This window comes from Salvia hispanica, chromosome 2 (genome assembly GCF_029641045.1).
Source record: "Salvia hispanica isolate PSC_SH4W2 chromosome 2, Shi_PSC_v1, whole genome shotgun sequence".
NCBI lineage: Eukaryota > Viridiplantae > Streptophyta > Magnoliopsida > Lamiales > Lamiaceae > Salvia > Salvia hispanica.
Genome location: NC_142693.1, coordinates 54,308,475 through 54,316,369, shown reverse-complemented (window position 1 = coordinate 54,316,369; position 7,895 = coordinate 54,308,475). Strand labels below are relative to the sequence as shown.

At 38.7% G+C, this 7,895-nt stretch overlaps 1 long non-coding RNA gene across 1 annotated transcript; it reads right to left on the bottom strand.

Moving 5' to 3' along the window:
• Positions 1 to 6,362: 6,362 nt before the first annotated feature.
• Positions 6,363 to 7,102, bottom strand: LOC125197491 (uncharacterized). Its single transcript, XR_016135360.1, has 2 exons — positions 6,679 to 7,102; positions 6,363 to 6,596 (listed from the first exon to the last, which is right to left on the bottom strand). It is a non-coding gene; the product is annotated as an uncharacterized LOC125197491 (long non-coding RNA).
• Between the last annotated feature and the right edge of the window lie 793 nt (positions 7,103 to 7,895).

Here is a 7,895-nt window from a genome sequence, read left to right as displayed (position 1 = left end):
AGCTCTATAAATAAGAACCAAAACCCCTAACCCTAGCCCCCATATTTTCGCCCCCTTCCCCATAATTTTCGCCCCCTCTCATCTTCCATTCTCTCTCAATTTTCTTCTACTATACTCCATTAATCCTTCATCCTTTGAGAACAAATTGAAGTTTGATCCAAGAATTTTGAAGAAAAGAGTCTTTACTTAATTTCTACCGTTCGTTTTCTCTCTTAAGGTATTTTTATATTCATCTTCTTGATTCTACTCGATTCCTCTTCTTTCTAACCGATTAATCGGTCTTCTTGAACCCTCATGCATCTTGGTTGAATACAAGTGGGATAAAAGGGATGAGGGAATATGCATGTGTGTGTGTGTCGTGTATGTGTGTGTGTCGTGTATGTGTGTGCGACGCGTGTGTGTGTGCGACGTGTGTGTGTGTGTGGTATTTGTGTAGTGTGTGTTTGATGGCTAAATATTCTTGTGTGATAAACATGATCTTGATTGATTAGTAATGATAAGATAAGTCGATGGGAAAAGGGAAAAGTGTTGAGACATGCATGAGTAAGAGTAGTGTTGAACCTAATTTGTGATATGTGCCTATGTGATTAAAAGGTGAAACTTTGGTTGCGAAGCCGGATAACGGAAAACTACTTGATATCTAAGCAATCGAGGTGGGCTTTACTCTTAAAACTCTCTTTTATTTTGTCAAAAGTATGAATTGGTGTTATAAGGGTGGTTTAACTGTTATGCCATGCCTATGTTTGTTTATTTGTGATATTGTGCGCCTGATGCCTAGTTTGTGAGTTCGCTCCATTGGGCTATATGGTTATGGATGTGATTATACGAATTCGGGTCTGAGTATGGGCCGCAAGCCCTACCAGGCTGTGTACACGAGGGGATTGGGAGCCGTCCTTGCTAGTCGGCCGGTCTCGTGGGCGAAAAGTGTGGCCACACTTTCGTCGCACCATGGAATGATTGTGATTATTGATTTTGTTGAGGAAAATGGGGAGTTATTTTGACTGGCCAGTCTATGGAAAATATATTTTGTGATACTCGTGATATTCTCTTATAACTGCTTAAAACTCGAGTTCACTCGATAAGGGTGGCATAACTTATAAAATGTTTTGGCAATGAGCTCACTGAGTATTTCAAAATACTCAGCCCTGCATATGTTTTCCTTATGTGCAGGTTGAACGATGGCGAGTGGTGGCGGGTGTTGAGCTTGTTAATTAATTAGGATGGTGGTTATGAACTTCAAGCATAGTTGTGTCTTCATACATAGCTATTCTTTCTCTTGGTCGCCTTCCGCTGAATTTTGATACGTTTTAGGATTTGTTTTTTGGGATATTTGCATCTTGACTTCGATTTGAGGCCTTAGCCCTTTTCTTGTGGTTTTTATCTTGGATATTATGTCGTACTCTTGAGACTTTGACCGTCATTTAAGATACCCCTTTCTCTTTCTCATTTAAGCTTCAAGGTTAAGTTATTGCTTTAAATACTCTGATAGTTCTTTCAAATCTTTTGGTCAACACTCCTTAAATGAAACCCTAGCCTATGTTTACTTCTTTGGAGTCCGTTTGGGTAGCAACCGCCGCATTTATTGTACCTTAGGAGGGCGGGCTGTTACAACATTCTTCAAGTCATTCTTTATGTGAAACAAAGTACTCCCTCCGATCCGTCCATAAAAACATGTGCATTTTTAATTTCCGTTCGTCTCATAAAAATATAAGCATTTCAATTTATGGAAAATTATCCCCAACTCATTCTCCATATATATCAATTTATTTACAATTTATACCATTATAGCCCATTGGCCACCATTGCAACTCATTGAATGCTAATAATAATGTGAATCTCACTATCCACTAACACTACTTTAACTATCCTTCTCATCTCTCTTACTTTACCATTGTGAATTAATTCTCGTGCTATTTCAAATGCACATATTTTTGTGGGACATAGAGAGTATTAATCAGTTAAATAGTTATTATTTAATTTTCAGGTTTTGGAGCGTTAACATGGATTCAAAATTTGTTAAAGAACACTGATTATAATCCTACTTAGAAAGAAGGCCTTAATTTTCAATCGTATTCCTTATATCCTATAGGATGAGGATGACTCTAAACTCATGCACCTAAGTCTTAGATCATGAACTATGAATATGCAGCAGTAAAAATGACTTGTGCATCTTGTCTCAAAGAGAATATCTGTAGCATTTACATATTTAAAATCTTATAGTTTAACTCAGTGTAATTATTCGTTAATTTTTTTATCTAGGGCATACATATTTAATTAGAAAGAACCATTATTATTTAGAAAGAACCAATCTATATGACACTAAGATAATGGAGCATTTTATTATTTAGAAAGAATCAAGCTATATGACACTGAGATAAATGGAGCATTTTAGATGAATGCGGGTTGCTGGACAGGTACCCGTGGACGGCTGCCAAGTCTCTTATCTCTCGGGACAACTTCCAGAGAGTTGCTGGCGACGATCCAGCAATCGCTGATCGTGTTCTTTTTCCAGGCACAAATTTCGAGGCGAACCGCTGCTTCTTCGGTGGTCGATGGCTCCGCGGCCGCTGGCTGGCACTTTTCGTCCAGACTTATGATTTTGACTTTTTTTTTTTAATCTTTTAAGGCTCTATTTTGTATATTTCCCACAAAATACATCAAAATACCAAAATACATAAAATATGTAATGCAACTTTAATATTCAAAATGGACCAAATAATGACCTTGGAACATTGCAAAATCCGAGCATATCCATTCATCCAAAATTAGGTATTTGTTTGTCATCAAACAAAACATAAAAAAAAAACATAAAATAGAACGCACGGAATGCATAAGGACTAGACTTCGTTGTGGCCTCAAATTATGGAAAAGATAGACTAAGCATGAAATAACACAAATCGTATCAAGCAAAATTTATTAGTGCATTTTCATTACTAACTCGTTTATCACGTTGGAATTATGCACTCACAAGTATATTGAAGTATGTTTATCACTCGCTCTCATAGTGTATAAGGTAATATAAATATAAACACTCAAATTATACATTATGAAAACTTTACCATATGCTTGTTCAAAGTGTCAATTATTCAAGCACCTATGTATACCAATGTATATACATGCTTATCTATGGATGTATAATTAGGGAAAAGGATTTTACTAATTTACACTCATAATTCGAGTAACTCGATACAATCAGTAAAATTCTTGTGTATTCAATTATTTAACCCCTCCGCCCCAAACTCATATTCCCCCACTTTCTTACACGCATGCATGTATATAAATTATACTTCCTCCGTGCAACTAAGTTGAGTCGTATTCCTTTTCAGGATGTCCCAACAAAGTTGAGTTACTTCCCTTTTTGACTAAAAACAAAACATGCAATCACTATTACTTTATTTTATCATTTTATCATCTACTTTACTCCCTCTTTATCTCTCCTACTTTTTTCTCTTTCCTATTTTATTTTACTAATTTAACATATTCAACACAATTTCTTAATCTCTGCGCCCAAAGATTTTGTACAAACTTAGTTGGGACGGAGGGAGTATGATAAGGCTAATTTCATGTATTGGTTATGGGGTTAAATTCTGTAATTTCCCGGGTCTAACAAGGTTTTGTAAGCCAGGTGTGTAGAGAAAATGCCAGATCCAGGAAGAAGGAGAAAATCGCCTGGAGAAGGAAGCTGGCATAGAAAATGAGCATAATAGAGAAGGAGTTTACCAAACGAAGGAGCATCTGAGGAAAGGGCAGAATGGGGATTACAAGGAAGAATCTAGAAGCTCCACTCCTTATAAATAAGAGCACGTGGCTTACATGAATCATCATCCATCATCTTTTAGCTCTTAGCTCATCTTTCTCACACTCTACACACACTTTAGGGGATAGAAATTGGGGGTACGGTTCTCTGTTTCATCGAAGTTGTGCAACACCGTCTCTGCGGGAGGCGAAGAAACAATCTATTTTCTGTTTTAAGTTTACGTTTCTGAATTTCCCGAGTCTTCGCTGTTCGAAGCTCAGCCGTATTTTGTTAAATTTCTGTTGAATCTGCACTTGATCAGCTATGGAAATTGTTGCTATGGTTTCGTTTCATGTTATTACTCCCTTTTCTATTTACTTTGGATGTTTTCGCGATTGATCTGAGTTTTGAGTTGAATCGTGTGGAGATCGTAGTTGATCGTTTGAATCTGGTTGAATTTGTGTAATTGGAGATGGGAATTGTTGTGGTTTGTCAAGGAAAACTTGGATCCGGAGCAGATGAAGCGTTCAGTGTTTGGATCTGTTCTTTTCTGCATGGTTTTGATGTTTAGTTTCTGTTTTCGCATTTACCTTGTCTAGTAATAGTAGATTTGCTTAATTTCAGTAGTTAATCGTAGTTTAATGGTTTAATATAGCTTAATCTGTTCCGTTTCATAGCTTGTTCTGTTTTCCTCTGCATTTCGTGATCAAGAATCGTTAGAGAAGATGAAGTCAATTGTTGGTTAAGCCTTTAATTAGTTATTTTGCAGCCTTTCATTCGTACCTTGCCAAATCGGAAAATGGTCCCCACGATCTGTCTTTCCTCTGCCTAGGTTAATTTCGGGAAGTTATTCACTAGGTGTGGTAATTGTTTTCGCTGGAGAGTGATCTTGAGTACGTCTTGTTTATCGTCATGCATGTTCTGTTATTCTTGCCTAGGTCTAGCTATTGGGATAGAGTATTTCATTTCCCCAGTCTAGTAGTTAAATCTCAACCCCAAAAATGCGTGGCAACAGCCAAAAACAGTGTCCAGGTCTTCTTGCATGTTTACTTACACCTCCATCTCTGTGAGATTCGATCCCATACTTCCTTATACTAATCCTTTTTAATACAGTGGGTTGAGGGTTTTGAAAAGCAGGAAAAGATTGTGTGCCCAACGACCGAGGGTTTCAAAGATTCTCTGAGTTCCTAGATTCCGTGATCTAGTGGGTTCTCTGGGTCCGAGAAGTCTGATATTGTGTGCCCAACAAACACTTTATCAAGCTGTTTCAGAGTACCATATTGCTTATAGAGGAAAATCCTACAAGGTAAATTTCCAAAATGAGTTATGCAACATTCTCTTCATAAATGTATACGTATGGGGTGCATTAAGATCCTAATACCTTCTTTGTGTTAAGCATCAAACATCAAACAGATCATAATTCTTGGATTGAATGGTTGTGATAAGTGAAAGAGCTTCCCTTGTTGATGTTTTGCACGTAATTGATATGAAAATTTATCGCAGATTGATCAAGAGAACATCAACCGACTAGTCAATGCGACTCCTAAAAATCTAGCTGCGTCGTCAGTGCGCAAACAAGAACAAGGAACCTTCAAAGCCTTAACCCACAGTACTATTAACTAGTAAAGGGAAGTAAGGATCGAATCCCACAAAAATGAAGATGTTTCAACACGTGTTGCGGATATTTTGGGGTGGCTGCTGCTAAGACAGATTGACCACTTGCTAAGACAGATTGACCACTTGCTATTCCTAACTGATCAACTGGACTAAACTGAGAGACAATCATGCTGGAACTTTCCTTAAATAACCAAACAAAAGGTAAAAGTAAAGTGGGGACCAATCCCCTCAACTAACAATCCCTGCAAAAGCTGTCGAAAAGTAAAAGTTAGCTAACTACTTCAACTTCTTCATGTGATCGCGAGAAACAAAGCATAAACGGGATTTCAGACATCATTAGAACAGAGCACACTTCAGAAACACGTAAACATGAAAATTAAAGCTTAAAATTACAGATCTAATCTAACTACAGGAAGGCAAAATCAAGCCATAATCATGCTGAATGAAAACAGAACAATCCAGACCTACCTCCTCAAACTGTAATTCAACATGGATCTAACATCCTCAAGCAAAAACAAGTTTAGATCGACAACATCAAACATCCAGAAGTTAGATCTAAACATCCTATGACTACCACATGCAGAAATCTTCTAGAAACCCAGATCTAAGCTTCAACAAACGGAAGCTCCATAGAAATTGAAAAAACATTACTGATTCGAAACAAATTTAAACTAGATCCAACAATAAATCAGACATCAACACCAATAGATCCAAAGAAACATTCACAAAACATCCATACTGCAACACCCGCGATTTTCGGATAATAAATTTTTTTTCCTATGAAATGCGAGATGGTGCTTTAAAATGGAATTTTTGAACAAAACAAAAGAAAATAATATTTAATTTTGCGCGTGATTAAAATCAAAGATCGATTGTGAAGAATTAATATTTAGAACAATACTAAATATTAATTGGTTGTGTTGGGTGATGCTAATCTTTGTTGGGAACGAGACGACGAAATTAATTAAAGTTTTCCGTGAACTTTAATTAATAAAAGAAACACAAAATATGAAGCAAATATTTGAGCTTCTCAATTAAATAGTCCAATGTTTATTTTACAAAAAAGCTTTGGGCCATGACACAATTAAAAGAGTCCAAATCAAGCAAATAAAATTGTGGAAGATCTTTTGAGCCCAATTCTTTTCTTCTTCACGGTAGTTCCAAACAAAAATCTGATCCGGCTACCAGCATCCATCCCACTCCGTAGCCATTACTTGTGAGGAATTAAACACCGAAATAAATCCTAATCATGAGGATTTATCACAATTAACTCAACCACTAATTACCAATTAAACCAGCCAATAAATCCAATTAAATCCACTTACCGAGGGAGTGCGATGGCGAAGCTGCCGCACGAACAGTAGCAAAGCGGTGGCTGGACCAGGCCGACGGTAGCTGCGGTGAGGGGCTGACCTCGACACAACGGCGGACTTCCAGACAGCAGAAGCGGAGGACGGGGCTGCTGGAGAGTCCGGAGGCTGCCGGAGACGATGCCAACTGCACCGTGACAGCAGCGGCGCTGCGTTCTGACCGAGGGCGAGCAGCTGCGGAGGCGAACGGCGCTGAGATCACGGTTGTGCAGTGCTCTCCCAGAAATGGCGGCGAAACCTCCCTCTCCGAGCAGCAGTAGCGACGCGTACCCGCTGTGGAGCAGCAGCGGTGGCTGGACAGAGAGAGATGGCGGTTGTTTGAGGAAGGAGAAGAGAAATTGGGGATTTCTCCTAGGTGCAGCAGTACAGAAATGAGAGAAAGAGATATCGGTTCCTCTATAAATTTGGGCTGGTCCATTTCCTCTTGTTGGGCCAAGTGGAATTAAATTAAGAAGGAGAAGGAGATTGGGCCAGATTACTTAATGCTTTGGGCCAAAAGAATTAAATAGTTGGGCTGCTTTTTATTTAGTTCTTGGCATGGTGTTAATCTAAGAAAATTGCCGAAGGAGTAAGGATTTTAGGGGCATGAACGGCCGGCCGGCGTCGCCAGCGATGCCTTGGACGGTCACGAAAAATTAGAACTAGAAAAAGGACGGCCTCTGCGAATTAAGGACGGATTAAAGAAATTCGAGTTAAAGAATTTTTAAACGAATGAGGTGGGCCATCGACAATATTCAAATCCCGTCCTCCAAACATCAAAATCCGCGAGGTTAAAACAAGATATATTCTAAATTTGATAACTACGATGTTCAGAATTCAGAAATATCTCCAAATACGGAGGTAAAACTAAAACAGATAACAACATTGTTTCTTCGCTCCATAGAGCGTTGGGACACTATGACAACAACTGATAATAACACCGCCACCGGCCAGAATTCCTCCTCTCCAAGTGCGCAGAACTATTGATTGAGATTTGAAGTAGTTTGAGCTAAGAGCGAGCTAAGAGAAACTCAAACAAATGAGCACTCCCCAAACTAGCCTCTACCAAGAGCCTCAACCTTTCTTTTCCATTCCATCCCTTTTTATAGGGAGGCTTGAGGCTCCGATCTCTAGGGTATCCCTCCTTGGAATTTATGCTTGTGCCCTTAAAAGGATCTTTGGGACATGCTCTC